The sequence below is a fragment of the Mastigoproctus giganteus genome, chromosome 13 (assembly GCF_048544385.1).
Source record: "Mastigoproctus giganteus isolate SK-2022 chromosome 13, ASM4854438v1, whole genome shotgun sequence".
NCBI lineage: Eukaryota > Metazoa > Arthropoda > Arachnida > Uropygi > Thelyphonidae > Mastigoproctus > Mastigoproctus giganteus.
In genome coordinates, this window is record NC_143587.1 from 3,340,511 (window position 1) to 3,362,705 (window position 22,195).

Below are 22,195 nucleotides of genomic sequence, written 5' to 3' on the forward strand. Positions count from 1 at the left end.
GTAATGTGAAAGCACCTGTGATTATAAGAACGTACTGCTATTATTTCCATCGCATAACGTGTCGATGTTGCCATTAATTATATATTGATATACATGCGTATATATAATACAGGTTGTCCCAAAAAGGTGTAACCAATTTTAAATGTTTGTAACAAATGTAATTTTAATGATAGAAACACAAAACCTGCGTTAAATGTGAGAAAAACAGTTGAAGTTTTTACTCTCCTTCATTTGGAGAGGTTTGAGTTCGAATCCAGACATCTCCTTCATTTGGAGAGGTCTGAGTTCGAATCCAGATGGAGACGGGGAAATTCTTGAGGGCCGCTTCAAGGAACTTTGGTTATTTGATCATGGGCGGAGGGGATTTTAACCCATAATAAGAAAATCGGACTTTGAATACGTTTTGTATACACGATACATAAAAATCACGTGAAGTGGATTAACGTAACAACTCTACGTGTTGGTTTCAAACGTAGTTTTTTTTTCTTTTTTTATCAACCTCAATTAATTGAAGTAATCGAAAAAAACTGAACTAACTGAAAAAAAAGGTGATTGATTGCAGAACTATGTGGAAAAGGTTGGCCCTTGTCCATGTAATGAACGAATGTTCGTCCCGATCAAGGAATTGGTCTCTTTCCCAGATGCAATCTTCCGTTTTCGGGTGCTCCTACCGAGATAGCGTGGTTTCCGCCGGTCTTTTAATTCCGATCTGGACGCAGTTGAGTCATCGCAATCCGTGTGTTCAACACCCCTCAATTACCCTCAGCAGTGTTGTCGCGAAGTGTCTGCGGGTGAATAATTTAGCGTTCTCCAGCTGCTCCCCGGAGTATTCCACGTGCGGCAGAACTTCTAATTGGTTCTTCGTGTTTCTTGGCGGATACACGACTGGCACGCGCGCCAAGACATAATTTAAGGACACGTACGATTGCTTGTTATCGAAGAGTGACGTTGCCTTTAGTAGCGGCACGTAGAGAAAGGGGTGGAGGTTGAAGAAGGGGCAGCGGATTATTCTGTTCGACACACTGTGATAACTGAAGTATTTCTCTCTCTCTCTCTCTCCTGAGAATATTCTACAGAGAAAGTTCCAATTCGATCTCTACCTCCTACACGCACGAGCAACAACGCAGTTTTACTTTTTTTTTTTCTTGAGTAACATTCGGTAATTTTAGTTCATATTTTTTTTTTTTTTTGGACGAATAGTCCCATGTCCTAAAAACATGAACACGCTTGTTGCGTTATGAAGAGACCTCCGCATGGTCCAATGTCCTCTAGAATAGCAACTATGGAAGAAAAATTCTTCACGATTAGTCTTTCAGTTATGTTGGCAGAAAGCGGTTTCAGTAAATTTCGCTAAAACAAAGACTAGTATTATTCTCTTCCAAATTCGTCTCCGGGCTGGTACCAGCCAACAAGCAGCTACTTCTCGTCTTGGTCTGTCCACTCGACTCCTTCATATTGGAACAGGCAAACGTAGTTAATATTGGTTATGACAGGCTCTGTAGGGGTGCACTGCGGGTAATTTGGTTAGTCTGTTTGTTCAGCTACTCATGTTGACAAGCAGCTCCAAACCAAAAAGGTCTTTTCTCGCCTGTTGCTAAAACTGAACTCAACCTGTTTTGTCAATAAACACAGTGCGATGCGGAGACATGACGAACAGGTATAGCAGAAGTGGAGAAAGAAAGAAAGATAGTCAAAGATATGTTATGAAGTAATCTTGGTTTGCGCAATACAAACAGAAGTTCATATTATGGAAACTAAGTAGCGATTCGGATGTTGTTGTAATGTTTCTGGAGCATCGGCGACAAGGCTATATTGCTCTGTGTACATTGTTTGTAAATTGCGTGTGTTCTGAGGTCGATTTTCTGTTTTCTGGATGAAAAACCCGAGTTCCGAATAAAGAAAACCATTCTACCCTCGCCTGAAGCCAACTAACTCAGCCACGTTGTGAAAAAGGCCCATAAAAATTACGCTCGTCCTCGACGGGACTCAAACTCAGGTCTTTCCCACTCGGTGTGGGGAGGACGGTGATCCTACGAACTGCGCTACCAACGAGGGCTAGCCCATTAGTTTCACTTAGCAGGTAGAGGCCCCATTTTACAAAGCGCAAGACATATACACTTGCAAAATCTTATAAAAAATATATACATACATTTATTAAATTGATAAATCCATAAATTAAATTTCACCCTAATAACCAAGTATCTAAAAATATACGAATTTTTCACAATTATAAATATTAACTCCAATTACAAGTATTCAAAGTAAATTTTATAGATACAAACCAAGACATTAAAAATTATTACTCAAGAGCTAAATAAATATTTTAATAGAAGTGAATGCATTACTCATATAGTACTAGGAAGCTTTAGCTGCACCTAAAGATAAAATAAGAAAATACAAATTATGCACTTCTCTCCTCTCGCAGCAACACAATTCAAAGGTCAACCTTTGAATTTCTTCAAACTGTCAGCCCAGTAATCAAAAATTCGTTAGCTAAAAGAAAACGTCCTAGAATCTAGTCTAAACTCCTTTCCCTGTAATCTCAGTTTACGGCTCTTCTTCTGAAATTCTTTAAAACAGCTAAAATTCCGTCTTCATCCATTTTACCCTCTCAGAGCCGTATCAACTTCAATCAGGTGTCTGGTGGCCAAGTTGTGCAGCCCACATGGAATCTTTCCTCGTACGGTCACCGTTTTGCCGATCTCACCATGCGATTAGTGTATAATCTCGCAACTTATTCATGAAGCTCAATATCTTTTTACAGATGAGAAACTCAATAAATGCTCCTATTGTAGCTTCCAGATCCCTTTCCTTCTCCACTGTTTTTAAATAAAGTGTATAATTTGTTTTGGGGATTGGTGTTCCCCAAGTCTAAGACCTTGCCTTTTTGTTGCGTTAAAACATAGTTGCCATTTTTCTCATCATTCTGGCAGCCCGCTCAGGTCGTCCTGAAGGAGCTTTGCTTAGCGCTGATCGTTAATCACTCTTTCAATTTTTATATCATCTGCAAAGTTTGACATCACGCACTCCATCCCTTCGTCGATGTCGTTTAGAAAGTCAGAAACAACAGTGGTCAAAGAACAGATTCTTGGGGAAACCCACTCCTGAAGTTACACCAATTTGAAGAATATCCATTAATCACAACTCTCTGCCTTCTGCCCTGCTGCCACCCACCTTAGAATCTTTCCAGGAATTCCAACATATACACTAATCTCTCAACATTTCCTTAACAAAGCCATGTTGTGTTTCTTTCAGAATGTCACTTCTCTTTAAATGTCCCTGGATTGAGCAGAGTATGTTTTGGAAGTGTCGTGATTTTAGTGATCTCTTAGACACAACAAATATCTAATGGGACTATTTCTTTCATTTTCTGTTCTAAACGTAACGCTAAACGTGTTTAAATTTCCAATAATTTTGTAGATATATTTTCGTATTTCGACTGATGTAAGGCAATATAGAGCTTAGACAAGCTAGGCTAGCCTAAGCTCTATATTGCGTTACATCTTAGAGCTTAGGCAAGTAATATTAATTACTTAAATATCAATTTTAATCCTTGAGATTTGCATCTAATGAATAATTGTTTTCTAGTTTTATTTAGATAGATATTAATGGCATTTGTTATAATATGTCAGTACTGGATACCATCATGGGATAGTCAATATTTTATTATGTTTATTTGTAACTTTTCTATTTTTTTGACTGAACTTTGACAGATAGAATGGAGGAGGGTACGAATTAGTACGAAGTGCATAACCAGGGATACAGCTTCCGCATGCGAGTTTTCGTTAGTTTTAAGTTATTGAAAGAAGAGTCAAAAGGTTTGATTAAACCTAATTTAGAGAAGCTTTACTGATTATTCAGTTAATATAAAGTACAAAGAAACAGTGAAATTAGCATTAGTTGAGGCATACAATGCAAGAAAGCAAGGTTATACAGCATCATCCAAGAAAAAAAAAAAAAACTTCCCCTTTCACCCTCCCATTCGTTCCAAATGCCTATCCAGCTCAGCCTTAAATTTTGTATTTAAGCTATCAACTTTCACGACAAAAGATGAGTCTGTCCCATCAATCAACTACCCGCTGGCTAAAGGCAAACTTCCGCATATCTATTCTACAACTGTCTTTCCTCAATTTGAATATATGCCCCCTCAGGTTTTTAATCTGAGCAAGCGGAAGTATCCCGTCAGCATTGAACCGGTTCAAAGCCTTGTACAATCAATCAGATTACCATGCAGGTGCCTACTCTCCAGGCGCTGCAATTTTCAGAACTTAAGCCTTTCTTCGTAAGCGCAGCGCACCCCTTTGTTCCTCTCACCAATCTTGTTGCCCTTCTCTGCATTCGTTCTAGCAAATCCACATCCTTCCTAAAATGAGGCTTCCAGACCTGTACGCAGTACACAAGGTGTTACCTGACCATTGCCTTAGTATTATAATTAGTAATGGCCGCATGCTGCAAGAAAGCCTATGGCTTATGCTGCAGCAGCCAAAAAAAAAAAAAAAAAAAAAAAAAACGAATAAAACAATGATAAAAAAACAAACAAACTAATAATTGATAAAAGAAAATGAAATTAAACCTATCATCCTATGCGTTTCCCTCACCCAAAAGTACTATCCAGATGACCTTTGAATTTCCCCAAACTGTCAGCCTCTACCACCCATGAAGGCAACTTATTCCAGTAATTTATAACTCGCTGGCTAAAATAAAACTTCCTGCAGTCCAATCTAAACATTTCCCCCTGTAACTTGAATTTATGTCCCCTAGTTCTAGCATCATTTATAATCTTGAAAATTTCGTCCTCATTCATTTTACTGATGCCTCTCAGAGCTTTAAACACCTCAATTAAATCTTCTCTAAGGTGTCTAGTTTCCAAACTCTGCAACCCACATATTCGAAGTCTTTCTTCATAAGGACGCCCTTTTGCCGATCTCACCAGGCGAGTTACCCGTCTTTACACCCTTTCAAGAAGCTCGATGTCTTTCTTTAGGTGCGGTCTCCATACTTGAACACAGTATTCCAAGTGTGGTCTAACGTAAGCCTTATATAATGGGATTATCACGTCCCTATCTCTACTCGCAAAAGTTCGATAGATCATCGATAGGACATTATGGGCCTTCCTTGCAACCTGTTTACAATGCCCAGAGAATTTCATGTCTGACCGTATCGTAACACCCAAGTCCCTTTCCTCCAGTACTCGGTTTCGTTGAACTCCACCAAGTGAATACGTTTTTTTGGGATTACTGTTTCCCAGGTGTAATACCTTACACTTTGTTGGATTAAAGCACAGCTGCCATTTTTCTGACCATTCTTGAAGTCTATCTAGGTCTCTCTGAAGAAGCTCAGCTTGACAGTGATCATTAACTACTCTACCAATTTTAACATCATCTGCAAATTTAGACATCACGCCCTCTATCCCTTCATCAATGTCGTTTATGAAAATTAAAAACAACAGTGGTCCTAATACTGATCCTTGGGGAACCCCACTTCTTACATCAACCCAATCTGAGGAATAGCCATTTATCACAACCCTCTGCCTCCTGCCCTGAAGCCATCCTTCTATCCATCTAAGGATGTTCCCAGTGATTCCAACCTGTTCCAGCTTATAAAGCAACCGCTCATGTGGGACTGAGTCAAATGCTTTGCTGAAATCTAAATAAACAATGTCGAAATTATTCCCTAAATCCAGCTCGTGAGTGACCCTTTCGAAATAGCGAACCAGATTTGTTAAACATGATTTTCCCTTTACAAAACCATGCTGAGTATCCTTGAGAATTTCAATTCGATCCAAATGATCCTGAATTCCACACTTGATCATTGCCACCATGATTTTCCCTACCACTGAAGTCAGACTGAGAGATCGATAATTTCCACTTCACTTTTAGAGCCACTCTTATGTATGGGAGATACATTGGCACTTTTCCAATTAAACGGAATCTCTCCAGAGTCTCGTGATGCTCGCATAATTAGCCTCAATAGTTCAATGCACCCACTTTCCGTCTCCCTTAAGATGTTAGGGTATATTCCATCAACTCCAGTAGCCTTACTGGCCTGTAGGCTCGAAAGTTTTTTCATTAAATAATCTTGCGAAATTTCAATATCATTACTTACATATTTTTCGACTTCGCTCCCACCATTTCCCATTGCCACAAAAAAGTTTTTCATTCGTAAATATCGATGCAAAATAACTGTTGAGTTCATCTGCAACGGCAGCTGGTGTGTTTAATACTATCCTCTTTCCCTTACGTAAAGGTCCGATCTGGTTTGTCCCGCTCTTCCTGGCATTTATATACAGGGTGTTTCAGTTAAACGTTTCAGAACTTCTAAGAGGGGTAGGGTACATCCTGACAGCTCGAAATCATATAGCAATGTGGGGTCGGAAATGCTTTCCTGAAGCGGTGTTGTACATTGCGCTGGTCCCAAAGGAACTACTAGTTGTTGGTGACTCTATTGTCAGGGAAACGGGAAATATATTGTGTAAAAAGGATAGGTGGAACAGGACCAGGGTATGTCTGCCAGGGGCAAAGGTTGATGACGTTGTAGAGCGGATATCATCTTTTAAGGGCACAAAAGGTGATATAGTTGTACACGTTGGCACTAATGATATTAAGAGTAGGAGACCGGCAGAATTACTTAACAAGTACAGGTCACTGTTGAAAAAAAGCCGTGAAGTAGGGTTGAATTTGAAAGTGTCTGCAATTCTGCCCAGACACGATAGGAGGGAGTATATGATGAGAGCCTTGTCGATCAATTCGGCCCTGGAAAGATTGTTCAAGGCTCAAGGGGCAGAATTTTTTTCAGCCTGGACTGTACTTGTTAACAGGAGAGATTGCTTCTACAGGGACGGGATACACTTAAATAGAAAGGGTGCAAGTATATTTGCTGATGCTATCGAGGCAGTGTTAGGTGGGTCGGAAAACTGATAGCTTGGGGGGATACAAGGACTAATAGTTTAACAGTAGCCGTAGGCAGAGGTGAAGGTGATTCTTGCACAACTTCTATTAGAATAAGTAGCGACCTGGAGCGAGGGGTGTTGGGGGTTTCAGGGAGGGATGTCAGTCATCGTGAAACAGGTGGGTATATGGGATGTGTTAGAGTGGCTGGGAATAGGAATAGGTGCATGTATACTTGCATGTATACCAATGCTAGAAGTATAGTAAATAAATTTGATGAATTTGAAGTGTTGGTCAAGACATCAAAGGCCGATATTGTTGGGATATCAGAGACGTGGTGTCACAAAGATATAAGGAATGCCGAACTGGAGTTTGGGGAGTACAATGTGTACAGAAAGGATAGACAGGATAGGAAGGGAGGAGGTGTTATGCTGTTAATAAAGAAAAATATAAAATCAAAAGAAGTGCATCCAGTTGATATAGATGAACAGTGCACTGTTGAGTCAGTTTGGTGTGACATAAGCACTGCGAAAGCAAAAATTAGAGTAGGAGTGTGTTATAGGCCTAATGACTCGAATGAGTACAATGAACAATTGTACAGAGAAATAGAGTGGGCCAGTAAATCAGAATGTCTTATAATGGGGGATTTTAACTTCCCAGATATTGACTGGAACTTGTGGGTTGGTCACTCACACACTAGTCAGACTTTTGTGGATTTATTGGATGATTGTTTTCTGCAGCAGCACGTTCGAGAGGCAACCAGAGAAAGTAATACTCTTGATCTGGTTATCAGCAGTGATCATTCATGTATTAGGAATTTGCAGATAAAAGAACCACTAGGTGGCAGTGATCACAGTGTACTGACGTGGGATTTACTTAAAGATTTAATTACCATCAGGGGTAAAGGAAAGGGTTTTTGCTTCCGTAAAGGCGAGTACAGTGGTCTCCGACAGTTTTTAACTTCTGTACGGTGGGATCAACTGACGATGTTACCAATATTAAATTCTAAGTGGGAAGCATTCAAGGAATTAATCGTGGAAGCTACTAGACTTTTCATACCGATGAAGAAATATTGTTCAAGGTTTAGGCCTAAATGGTTGTCAAATGAACTAATGAGGCTCGTAACAGAGAAGAAAAATGCATGGGATGCATATAAATTATCAAGCGACTCAGACGCCTATGGCAGATATAAGCTAGTCTGTAATCAGGTCACAAAGGAGGTTCGGCAGGCGAAAGCAGATTACGAGAAATCCTTGGCAAAAGATGCTAAGAAAAACAGCAAGGATTTCTTTACTTATATAAACTCCAAAAGAAAGGGGATGAATCTGATTGGTCCACTTGACATCGATGGTTCGACTGTTGATGATCCTGCTCAGATAGCAAACAAACTGGATGAGTATTTTGCATCTACATTCATACGTGAGGAATTATTAAGGTTTGAAAATGGCAGAAGATTATCAAAATTGTAGCAGGGTGCTTAATGATCTTGTAATAACTGAGAGCAAAGTGGAAGAGAAATTGTTGAAGTTAAACGTAAGAAAAGCACCTGGGGTGGATGGGATCTACCCAGTTATAGTAAAGGAGGCGGCAAGGCAACTAAGCAAACCTTTAGCCATAATTATGAGAGCATCCTTGGACTCAGGGGAGGTTCCCACGGACTGGAGATGTGCAAATGTATCCCCAATTCACAAAGGGGAATCGAAGGGTGACACGAGTAATTACAGACCAGTTAGTTTAACTTCTGTTCCGGGTAAAATAATGGAGTCGCTGGTTAAAGATGCATTGCAGGGTCATCTAGACAAGACTGCAGCAATAATTCAGACACAGCATGGGTTTGTTAAGGGAAAGTCTTGTCTGACAAATTTGATAGGATATTATGATGTGGTTACAAAGGAACTGGATGCAAAAAACAATTTTGATATCATATATTTGGATTTCAGGAAAGCTTTTGACATTGTTGCGCATGGAAGACTACTGTACAAATTGGAGCAGAATGGTATTAAGGGTAAGTTGCTACAATGGATAAAAGGATGGTTAAGTGGGAGAAGACAGAGGGTGGTAATCAATGGGTGCTGCTCTTCGTGGACTAATGTTATTAGTGGAGTCCCACAGGGTTCGGTGTTGGGGCCACTGTTGTTTTGTATATTTATCAATGATATTGATGAAGGTATATCAGGCTTAATGTCGAAGTTTGCAGATGACACGAAGGTTGGCAGGGTTGTTAATGACAGTAATGGCAGTCTGCTACTGCAACAGGATCTAGATAATTTGGGCAGATGGGCTAAGAAGTGGCAACTGAAGTTTAACCTTGACAAATGCAAAGTACTGCATATGGGTAGAAGTAACCCCAGACAAACGTACCAACTGTGTGGTACTACACTTAAGGTGGTAGAAAATGAAAAAGACCTGGGAGTAATTGTGCAGTCAGATATGAAGTTCTCTGAGCAATGCAGACAGGCTGCCAGGGCAGGTCATGGGGTTATGTCAATGATATATAGGAATTTTGCTAGCAGGGAAAAGGAGGTGATTATCCCTTTGTATAAGGCAATGGTCAGGCCACGCCTTGAGTACTGCGTACAGGTCTGGAGACCTCATTTTAGGAAGGATGTAGATTTACTTGAGCGGGTACAGAGAAGGGCAACAAGATTGGTGAGGGGAATGAAGGGATCCTCTTACCAAGAGAGGCTTAAGTTCTGCAAATTGCAGTGGTTGGAGACTAGGCACCTGCGCGGTGATCTGATTGAGGTATATAAGGCCTTGAATGGATTGAGCACGCTGAATTCTGATGGGATCCTTCCACTTGTTCAGATTACGAACCTAAGGGGGCATAAATTCAAATTAAGAAAAGACAGATGTAGAATAGATGTGCGGAAATTTGCCTTTAGCCAGAGGGTGGTTAATTGCTGGAACAAACTTCCATCTGTCGTTGTGGAAGTTGATAGCTTGAATAAATTTAAGGAGGAACTGGACAGGCATTTGGAGGGAATGGTGTGATTTTTTTTTTTTTTTTTTTTTTTTTTTTTGTCTGATGCTGCATAAGCTCATACATTTGCTTTCTTGCATCACATGCCACTACTACTACTACTACAGAAGCACCATAAAGAAAGAGACCGTAAGTGAGAAATCGTTTTAATAATACATGAAAAGAAGCAAAAGGTACATGGATTAAAGTAAGTGTTCGAAGTTTCTTCCACGGGCTACAATGCACGCCTCACATCTCCGACGCATGGACATCCGAACATTCTGGAATACTCCAGGCAGCGTGTCCAGACACAGCAACCGGAGGATTATGCACCTCGTTTTGCTTTCGTACAGTGGTACCTTGGAAAATGTGCTACAAATCCCCTTTTTCCTGCTGAAGTGTTGTTTTCCGATGAGGCATCCTTCACAAGGGAAGGAATTTTCAACAAGCATAACGACCATATCTGGGCGGTCGAGAACCCACATGCAATACGACGTCGTGCAGCACAGATTCGATTTTCGATCAATGTATGGGCCGGTATTATGGGAGACCACCTCATCGGACCTTACCTGTTACCGTGTCGTCTAACCGGACCTATCTACTTGATCTTTCTGCAGCAAGTATTGCCACAACTTTTGAGAGATGAACAGATTTCTGCATCGACGCAACAGACAATGTGGTTCCAACACGATGGAGCCTCTGCCCATTATAGCGGAGATGTTCGTAACTACCTGGATGTCACATTTGGTCAACAGTGGATCGGACGTGGTGGTCCCGTGCGTTGGGCTGCTCGGTCACCAGACCTATCATGTCTTGATTTTTATTTCTGGGGTCATATGAAATCGCTAGTTTATGACAATGCTGAGGAGCTGGTTGCAAGAATCGCAGTAGCTGCCGAAGAAATTCGAAATTCGCCTGGAGTATTCCATAATGTTCGGATGTCCATGCGTCGGAGATGTGAGGCGTGCATTGTAGCCCGTGGAAGAAACTTCGAACACTTACTTTAATCCATGTACCTTTTGCTTTTTTTCATGTATTATTAAAACGATTTCTCACTTACGGTCTCTTTTCTTTATGGTGCTTCTGTGTACAACACCGCTTCAGGAAAGCATTTCCGACCCCACATTGCTATATGATTTCGAGTTGTCAGGATGTACCCTACTCCTCTTAGAAGTTCTGAAACGTTTAACTGAAACACCCTGTATATGAAGACTTCCTTATCCCCCTCTTTGCTAGTGCTTTCTCATAAACTGCCTTTGCCTGTCGAACCTTTTCTGTGGCTCTATTACAGATAACCTTGTCGCTGTTATAGGCTTCAGTACTTTTTATTGCTCTGTAACCTTTCCATGCCACCTTTTTCTGCTCAAGTAATATTGTGGCCACTTCACTGTTCATCCAACTCGGAACCCTCCTAGTGGAGTATTTTTAATGGTAAATACGCATTCAAGGCATCTGTGATTAATGTTTTAAAAGCGTACCACAGTTCAATTGTATTCATTCTCAGCGCGATATCTACCCAGTTAATAGAGGCCATGCAGTACCTTAAGGCATCGTAATTTCCTTTTCTGAAATTAAAACCCATTCCTTTGCCTTTTCTGCTACCACTCTCGTCATCATCCACCATAGAACTCCGTGATCACTTCCTGCTACTGGTTCCTCTACTGTCAGCCCTGTTATGTCATCTGATTCATGTGTGATGATGAAGTCTAGGATATTCTTTTCTCTCGTACTTTCCCTCACATGTTGATACAAATAACAGTCATCTAGTTGATTTAAAAAATTTTTTGTTCCCCATGTGAAGTTTCCTTCTCAATTACTCCAATCAATTAGAGGCGAATTGGAATCACCCATAATAAGACATTGACGCTTACTTGCTTATTCCATTTGAATGTAGAGGCTTTTGTCATAATCTTCCCAATCACCTGGTCTGTAGATTACTCCTACTCGCATTATACCTTTTTTTCCAACTATCTCACATCATACAGATTCTATACTAGCACGTGAAACTTCTGAATCCGGGAAGCTATCGTCGCACTCAGGCTGCTTCTGATAAGAAGCATTACCCCACCACCCCTTCTATCTACCCTATCCTTCCTAAATACATTATGCAAGCCGTACTGAAACTCATCTTACGGGTGTCTCCGTAAGCCGTATTATGTCCGCGTTACTTGTTTTAGCCAGCAATTCGAATTCGCTCATTTTATTGACGACGCTTCTAACTTTACTATATAAACAATTAAGACTCTGTTCTTGTACACTTAACAATCCTAACACAACCCTTGAAGTTTTTTAGGCTCTCTTCCCTAGCATTAGCTATCCGCTCACTTGAAACGTTTCTGCCCCCAGAACATCTAGATAATATGTCCAGTTGGGGTAACAGATAAGAACTCTTGAGGTATACAAAGTGATAATCACCTCTTTGTCTCTGCTAGCAAAATTCCTGCATATCATTGACAAAATTCCATGACCTGCTCTTTTAGCCCGTCTGCACTGCTCAGAGAACTTCATATCTGACTGCACAATTAGTCCCAGGTCTTTTTCATTCTCCACCTCCCTGAGTGTACTACCACATAGTTGGTAGGTTTCTCTTCGGTTATTCTACCCATATGTAGTACTTTGCATTTGTCAATGTTAAAGTTCAGTTTAACATTGACACTTCTCACCCCACCTGCCTAACTTTTCTAGTTCCTGTTGCAGTAGCATACTATCTTTACTGTCATTAATAACCCTGCCAACCTTTGTATCATCTGAAAACTTTGACTTTTAAACCTGATTTACCTTCATCGATATCATTGATAAATGTAAAAAACAACAATGGGCCCAACACCGAACCCTGGGGAACTCATTAATAACATTAGCCCATGTGGAACAGTGTGTCCATTTATTACCACTCTCTGCCGTCTCCCACTCAATCATCCCTTCATTCATTGCAGCAACCTGCCCTTAATGCCACACTGCTCCAATTTGTGCAGCAGTCTTTCATGTGGAACTGTATCAAAAGCTTTCTTGAAATCCAAGTACATGATATTAAAATTATATTTTGCTTCCAGTTACTTTGTAACCACATCATAATATCCAATCAAATTTGTCAGACAAGACTTTCCCTTAACAAACCCATGCTGTGTCTGAAATATTACGGCAGTCTTGTCTAGGTGATCCTGTATCATCTCTTTAACTAGTGACTCCATTATTTTCCCCGAAACCGAAGTTAAACTAACAGGTCAGTAATTATTTGTGTCACCTTTTTGTGAATTGGGGATACATTTGAATACCTCCAGTCCATGGGGACCTCCCCTGACTCTAAGGATTCTCTCATAATTATGGCTAAGGGTTTGCTTACTTCACTCGCTGTCTCCTTCATTATAACTGGATAGATTCCATCTGCCCCAGGTGCCTCTTTTTTATGTTTAAATTCAACAATTTCTCCTCCATTTTGCTCTCAGTTATTAAAGATCACTTTGCTCTCTGTTAGAGCTTGATAAACGTCTAACCTTCCCCTCTCTGAATAACTCCTCATGTGTGAATGTAAATGCAAAATACTCCTTCAGTTTGTCAGCTATCTGAGGAGTATCATCAATAGTCGAACCATCTATGTTAAGTTGACCAATCTGACTCATTCCCTTCCCTTTAGAGTTTATATAAGTAAAGAAATCCTTGCTGTTTTTCTTTGCATGCTTTGTCAAAGCTTTCTCGTAATCTGCCTTCGCCTGCCTAACCTCCTTTGTGACTTCATTACCGACTAGTTTATATCAGCCTCAGGCTTCTGTGTCACCTGATAATTTATATGCAAAATATAAATACAAATATTATGGCAAAATCGGTTAGCGAGGCTTATCTTGGGTTGATATTTTTTTCAATGCTGTAATCAAATGAGTTGATATTTTTCTTTGGGTCATAAAACGATAGAACCTTGCACTTATCGGCATTTAATACATATTTTTATTTAACAATCAGTTGCAAAATATTATCAAGGCCTTCTGTAACTTTTTTACAGTCTGTTTGGTTTTTACAAGACATTAAGATCTTCGTATTGTCTGCATAAAATAATAGCCGTAATCCTTGGGAACGGTGCTTGCAGCCATTCGTTCATTCATTCAAATTCGCTTATGTATCCTGTTATGCGTTTAATTAATATAAGGTCGATGATAACCTCGCTGTAGATGACACACGTAAATTCAAACAGGGTGGTGGATTATGGTTGTTGTTGTTGTTTGGTTTTTAGGAGCATTAGCAACTAAGGCCATATTGCTCCGGAATATGCGGTGGTCATTCCTTGACCTTTCCGCATCCTCCATATTTGGTGGTGACGGGCTCGAACCCCGATCTAATCAAGAAGCGTGTGGTACGCACTGCTGCTCCTTCCCACCTGGCTACGGAGGCGCCCAGGTGGATTATGGAAAAAACGGCCTTCCTTTAACATAGAAGATTATAAGATTATAGTTCTCAAATGACCTGAGGGTTTTGTAAAAAAGGTCGCACACTCCACTTCCTTCAACACTGAACAACTGACTTTATTCCAATCTTCTTTCAAGAAACAAAAAACAGCCTCTTATCTCGCTCCCCATTTGTCTGAGAACACATGCGTTCTAAATGTGAATGGCGGCCATCTTGTTTTGGATCGAAATAAAAATATCCATCGAGGTTACCCTGGTGGGCCTTGATCTGTGCCTGTAACTTGGTTTGAATCGACCGTAAACCCGAATGCCATTGGAGGGATTCACAGAAATGGCGATCTGATAAGCCTGGTTTTGGAAAAACACTGAAAACCTGGGAGCTCAAGCAAGGGGATTTACAAAGCGATGCATTCCGGATGTGTAAATCCAGTAGCGGAATGTGAAAATGCACCTTTCGTTCGGACTTCAATGTTCGAAGCACACTGCTGTCCGATCTGATGAAGCACTGAAGCCTCCTCTCGCAACTTTATCGATGGCGGCTGGTTAAATTATCTGGCATTGCAGATGCTGCCCACTAGCAGAGGAGATGGGGACGTCATGGTTTGCAACGTTTCTTCTTTTTATAGACGTAAAGGTGCGGCGCAGGTGCGAGTGAATCCTCGCAATCAGTGGCTTCCATCCTTCCTCTCCGTTCCACATCACAAAACAAAACAGAAAGCGATTCATCCGGCACGCTCTTCAGACAAACCACGCGCTGGTTCTTCTGTTCACCTCCTGCGTGAAATATAAACGCGCACAAAGCAGCCACTCTACTGTGACGTACGCTTCTTATTTTAGTGACGACAGAATCGTGCCTCCCGCTCTCCCCCCCTCCCCTTCGGTGCCAGAGGACACCTCCAGGAAGAACGGGGCCCGGCAGTAAACGCGAAGATTAAAACGAAACATCACGTTTCATGTTGTTTGTTCTCTCGTTGCCATAGTGACAGGAAAGGCATTCAGACTGTTTGTCTCGAGCTCCGATGAATAGCGAATCCAGTCAAATTACGCTTCCGTTGCTTCTTCGTGTCTCACGGTTGGGCAACGCGCTAAGATGGCGCGTGAAGTTCGAAAATTCCCATAAGAAACGAGGTCGGGCTATCCGCGGTTTTGTGGGCGTTTATTTATATCGCGAAGGTGCGCGCTTCCCTCCCCTGCGAAACACAGTTCTACTAAGTGTGTCTGTCCAGTCGAACTGCACACTTCAAAAGACACGATACACTTATCTGCGAAATTCAGACGTAGGAAGAAACGTCTCGCGACAGAATAATTCAGAACCCCCATTTCTTATCTTGACGCACCTGCTTGGCGGAGGTGTCCGTCTTCTCGGTTTGCTTCCGTTCGCGCCTCCGCTCTTGGAGATGCTGTTTATTAAGTCTCGAATTTCACGAATTAGAGGTTGCGACCTTCTGTAGAGGCAAACAAACAAGTACTTAGAATCCCATGGGCAGAATAATGGAATAAAAGCATCGATTAGAGAGAGCTCCAGAGGGAAATTTTATGCTGCTTTTGGAAATGCTAAATAATTACACTGAAAGGACACAATTCATGGGATACCTGGTTCCTGGGTAACGCGGAGCTGTCACCCCTCTCGCTAGCGGTCGAACCCGCCGCTTGGCAGGTACACTGCATTCCTGTAGACGGTAATTCGATGTCAGTATGGATAAATGTCGCGAGTTAACCGACTTTGAAAGAGGGATGATAGTGGGTGTCCGATGCATGGGTCACTCTCTCGCGGAAGTGGTACAGAAATTGCACTATCCCCGTTCGACAGTATCAACATTGTACCGAGAATACGCCATTTCCGAAATAACATTTCATTGTGGACAGAGCTGTGGGCTGTGAAAGGTGGTGGATCAACATGTCTCGCATTGTTTCAGCCAACCGGATAGCGACAGTGGCACAAATCACCACCGACTTCATCAAGGGAGGTGCCAAAAATGTCCCCACCAAGACCATCAGGCGATCATTAGTAACAATAAGTTATGGGACCTACCGACCCACCAAAGTCCCATTGCTAACACCACGAAACAGGACTCTACACCTCAACCGACCACAAAATAAACTGGTAACTCATTTTGTAAATCGTTATGTTAAATTTGGCTAAAATCCGCATCCAATAATCTTCCTGGTAAACTTTCAAAGACAAACTTAGTTAGCCTTCATCAGCCTGTTCTCTACATTAGTAGTTCGAGCGAGTAACTACTCAGGAAATTTCTGGAGTCTAATCAGCAGAGCTATTCAATCCTGAAAGTGACCATTTTCACTGTAATCGCTGTACAGTACTTGACCTTGACGGTACTTTTGAGTGGTTGATTTTAAGATTGAAAATGTGGCTTTCTTACGATTATATTTCCATTACAAGCAAGTGGAGTTTTCTTATTTCTTTCCATAAAATTGACTATTTTATAATGCGAAAAAATATTTAAATCAGATATAATAATTTCTGTGAGGATCTCTCTAGCAATGGATTAAAAGTCCAACGCAAAATCCAATTCTGGTGGCTCAAGTAATCCCAAAAGAGTCAAAAGGCTCCGGTCTAAATTGAATTTGCCGCTTCGTTCAGCCACTGCTGAATAACATTTTTCATCATTTTTCTTTGCTGACCTGCACGACATCTTCGTCCCAGGAGTGTTTGTCTTTACGAAATAATTGGCAATTAGTGGCAAGGTGCGAGTGGTAAATATATTGTTTTCTCGGAAATTGCTGTTGTAGGTGTGGCCGTTTAAGGCTGCTAAATCCAAGATGTGCCAGAGATTGCCTTGAGGCAAGCCGTTCATGAAGAAATCCACAATAAATAAGAATTTATGATATAACTGGATCTGCTTAAATAGTTGGAAAGATCAGTCAGATTTCTTATTAAATGCTTTAAAGTTAATTGCAATGTTTGACTGAAAGCTGTGCAGTGTATTTCAATACTCGGCTTTCTTCGGTTTGAGTTTATGTGAGGATTCTCTCCTATCAGTGAATGAAACATGTATGGCTGATACGTGTCCTTGCTATAACAACCTCTTCCTGCCGGTTTATACTGCAATGTAAGAAAATTAATCCAAAATTTAACGCACTTTCCTTTTTCAAGTAAGCAACTATCCAGTTGCCTACTTTGAGGAGGGAAGCGCAAAATGTGAATTTCTTCCAACTGACAGCCTCAACTACATGCGGGTTCAATTTGTTCCAGTAATCAACAACTCGCTAGCTAAAATAAAACTTCCTAGAATATAGTCTAAACCTCTTCACCTGTAATTAGAATTTATGGGCCCCCAGTTCTGGAATTCTTTGCAACTGTGAAAATTCCGCCTTCATTCATTTTACTAATCCCCCTCTCAGAGCTTTATAAACCTCAGTCTGGTCACCTCAAAGGTGCCTGGTTGCCAAACTCTGTAGTCCACATAATCGGAGTCTTATATATGGTTTTGATGGATTAAACAACTCCCAAAACCTTCTGGCTGATAAGCTGATGAACAGCATTAACTATTACGAAAATTTTAACTCTGAGTACACGGCGAGGCTTTGAGTTTGCTAATAAGGTCTCGTGGTACGAAGGTTCAGTGGCTGATTGAATGCAGTCATAGCAACGCGAATTTCAAGCAGAAAAACAAATCCTAAAAGCAACTACTGGTAAAGAATAAATAAAAAAAAGTCTTGATTGACATTTCATGAATGCTAAACAAGGCAAGAACAGAGAACCACCTGTACATGCTAATCAAATAGCTCGGATGTCTATGTTGCATGCATTAAATGTAAAAGCTGTTTCCACTGCAATTCATGTCAAAGTCGATATAAAAAATTAAGCGCCATAAAGTTGGTCGGTTGCTGCAGAGTTTTAGGCGCATGACCAACTTAATCCATACTGGGCAGTATATAATATGGCTGTAAATTGCGTATATTCTATGGTCGATTTGTTGTTTGTCAGTTTACGGGAGAAAAAAACATGCTACCATCGCCCAAGACCCACGAACTCAGTCACGTTTTGAAGAAGACCCATAAACATTCCTCACGTCTTTGATGCGATTCGAATCCAGGTCTTTTTTCCTCCAAGTGTAGGGAGGACGGCGATTATAATTCAGAGCCTTAAGCACTTCAATCAGATCAACTCTCAGGTTCGAGGCGCTGCAATACGCAGAACGAACTGAAGCCTTTCTTGATAAGATTACGCTTTTGTACTAGTATTTGAAAGGCAAATGATGCAAAAAAGCAAGCATATAAAGCATCAGCCAAAAAAAAAAAAAAAACACTTTCCCACATTACTTGACCATCCGCTCAAATATTCCTAGTGTTAGTATAAAACCATAAAAGTATAAAACAAATGTTGCAAGAAAGCGGACTTTTGCTGCATTAGGCCAAAATATCCTGACATTTATACTATTTCTATTCCCACAAGGTATCCACCCTGTTTTAAACATACCCAGAATCGCTGCCCCGGCCACTTGGTTAGCAACTTATTTCAGTGTTCGAATACTCGCTGATAGCAGATGAATTTATTTCATGAGATCCGGTTTTCTATTATTCCCTGATATTTTTTATTTGCAATAGGAAAACTGAATATTTTATATTTTACGGAGGAAAACAGATCTTCATTCAAGTCCTCGACTGTTTATACCGCTCGATTGGATCTCCCCTTAGATGTGTGGGTGTCAAACAACTTTGCACTCCACTTCTTCTAAGCCGTTCATTATTCGTGTGCATCGATTTGGACTCGTAAATTTCGTCCCATTTCTTTGAATCCTCTCTAGACATTCTTTGTCTTTTTTAGGCGTAGTCTACAGATCTGAGTACAATTCTAAAAGCAATCTGACCAAATTCTTCTATAAAGCAATAATGATGTCCTTCCCCTTTTTTACTAGAAAATGTCGTATAAATCGTCTCAGCCCCTGTTTACTCTGTATATAAAAATTCACGCTTCTTAATCTTATCCTGGGCATTAGCTCCTCCCCCAAGCTTATAAATAATTCCAGGATTTCTGTTGCTCAACGATAAAGTCTACATAGTCAACAAAATATGTTTCAGGGTTTCAGGTGCATCAGTAACTTGGGCCACATTGCCTATATAACATGTTAGTAAATTTAATGTGTTCTGTGGTCGATTGACTGTTTTCTGGAGGAAAATCCAGAGTTTCCGGGAGAAAACCCATACTACCCTCGCCTGAGACTGTCTAGCTCAGCCACATGGTGAAAAAGGCACATAAAAATTCCTCATGTCGTCGATGAGACTTGAACTCGGGTCTTTTCCACCCGGTATGTGGAGGACGGTGATTATACAAAATATGCTGACCACGGGGACTAATATAATTAAAGATAGAAGTTGAAAAAGTTAAAAATAATACATTCTTATATCTATACAATCAATTAAATTCTGAAGACTTACAAGGAAATCTTCAAATACAAAGACCACACACTTCTCTTCTGAGGCGCGTTTCACCCCTCACCCTGCTTTGATTTGATCGGGAATAGATTTCGTTTCTTCTCAACAACGAATCACAACTATCAGTTCTAAAAACTTTCAATTTATATATCATAGATTAATTTGTATTCCAAATTATTTCTGTTTTTATGCATCGCAAAAACAGACTAAATGAGGAGTGCTTGTAAAATCTCGGAAAAAGCAGATATTATTTCTTGGTTACCTAAGATTAGAACGAGATCGAGGTCTAGTTTTAATTTTAAAATTATAATTTTAGAACGAGAGCTCGGAAATTGTTAGCCGGAGAGCTGAGGGTTTTCCGGGGCTTGGTCTCGCACAGAATTCAGGAAAATTTACAAACTTCAGCTTTTACGCTGATGACTTAAAGTTGTTTGTCATCTCTGATAACATTAAAAGCGTTCAGGAAACAAATCAAAATACTACTGCAGAGATTAATCAATTTGCTGACTACTTAGGTATGGCAGGGCTCCAACTAAATCAGAAAAAGCCTTCCCAAATATCTATCACCAAAAGCGGGGGAAAATGATATTCAAGCTCTAATAAATGGCAGTAAAGTAACATAGGTTTCATTCCACACGGATGTTGGTCTCACGTGGGGCGAAAACCTTACTTTCCACGACCATTTCATATAAACCAAAAAGAAAACATTCAGCCTTCTGGAAGATCAGACAGGAGCTTGTTGGTTGTAAAAATACGTACCTCATATGCTAATATATTAAAATTGGTCTCACGCCCATCGCTTTATACGTGTCTGAGTTATGGTCCTCAGTTACGTCAAGTATTGTGAGGAAATTCCTGGCAGTTGAATATTGGGTTCTGATGTGGTTAAACAGGAGGATCCATGGAAACCCGTTCAGCATCTCTCAGATCTATTCTACAAGCAAACATGAACATGACACCGTGGATGGAAAATCACTTCTAGAAAAGAACCTCATCACTCTTTCTAAACTATTAACTAATAGGATTGATCCCCCAACATGCAAGAAATCATCTCAACCTCAAGTATTCATTCAACAGAGCGACATAAACAAGGTTACAGGTCGACTATTACTAACCTTGTCCGCCTTAGAGATATGTTCGCAGCAAACATTATGGAACAGTTCAATAATCTGCTAATTGTCCCCAACAAACTATTGGATGACAAGAAATAAAGGAATATCCTGGAAGACTTGAAGCATCAATCTTCAATGAGTCCTGTCTAATACGATCAAATCACTTCATCCACCAGTCCATCACATGCCATCTACAGACGCATAAATTTAGGAACCTCTGTATTTCAAGATTTGGCTGTCTTTTTATTAGATTGCTTTTAATAGATTGTAATGCTAGTCTGTATACATGTTCAAACCTAAGTTTTCCCCCTCTTGTAAATATATATATGCCTATACTATGCCAACTCCAGGCAAGTGCATTGTCAAACATTATCTACTGCCCTTTCAATGTATGCATTTTTTCACTTATTATTATCATCTGTTTATTAACTTAGGTTCACCCCTGAACAGCCAGTGGGCTAGGAGGGTATACAAATATATATATATGCAGCGTACAATTTTATACAAATTTTTGATGTTTAAAATAATGATATTGTTTAGAAAATTATAAATAAATAAGATCTTTATTGTACAGTTCACCGGTACACGCAGGTACCACGACCATACAATACCCTTCACGGCACCATGCCAGGGGTTAACAAACGGCAGAAATAATAAAGGAATTAATTATATTCGCTTAATAGCAGTAACATAATTCTATGCACCCTTCTAGCCGACCGGCTGTACAGGGGATAAAATCAAGCTTAATAAACTGAATAATAATAATAATATTATTATTATTATTTTATAGACCATAACGATAGACGATAACTATATATGATTAACTATTTCAATATGGTCTACATAAGATTGATTATTTCGATCATACGTAAACCATAACTAGACAGCTCTCCTGTTCTCTTGCTGTTAATGAATAAAAAATAAGCCAGACAACATCTCAATAATCATTACCGGGTGCATCTCCAATGAAGATAAGACGCATCGTCTTGTTTCCTTCGTCAGATCCATTTCTTCGAATATTTTATTGATTTCCTGTTTGTTTTCTTTCTCTCTCAATCTGTGAGCTTGAACGGTTGTCTGAGAGGATTTTCCATCTTCGAAATCCATCACTAAGTGGAGTTTTCTATTCGCTGAAAAATGAGCGGTGCAGGATTCATTGTATTTCCTGTATTAGCCGTTCTAGTACGTTCCTGCTGCACGGCTTTTAGATGGATGCAGCAAAGACGCGCGGTAAGCCGATACCTCCGGTCGTATAACATTCTCCAGATCTTTTTTTATGGATTAGGATGATAATTAAATTCTTGAAATGGCTCTGGAATCGTTGGAGGAAAAGACGTTAGAAAAAACTGCTTCCCTGCCTCTGTCAGCAGTTCCAACTAAAACCACTCGATGCGCAATTAAGTTGGATCTCATTTTCCAGTTGAAAAACTCTATAGATCATTG

General features: G+C 40.3%; 1 protein-coding gene across 2 annotated transcripts in view; it reads right to left on the minus strand.

Annotated features, from left to right (window-relative positions):
• LOC150075719 (glutamate-gated chloride channel-like) overlaps positions 1 to 22,195 on the minus strand; it is a 713,240-nt gene that overhangs the window by 607,891 nt on the left and 83,154 nt on the right. The window lies entirely within an intron of this gene.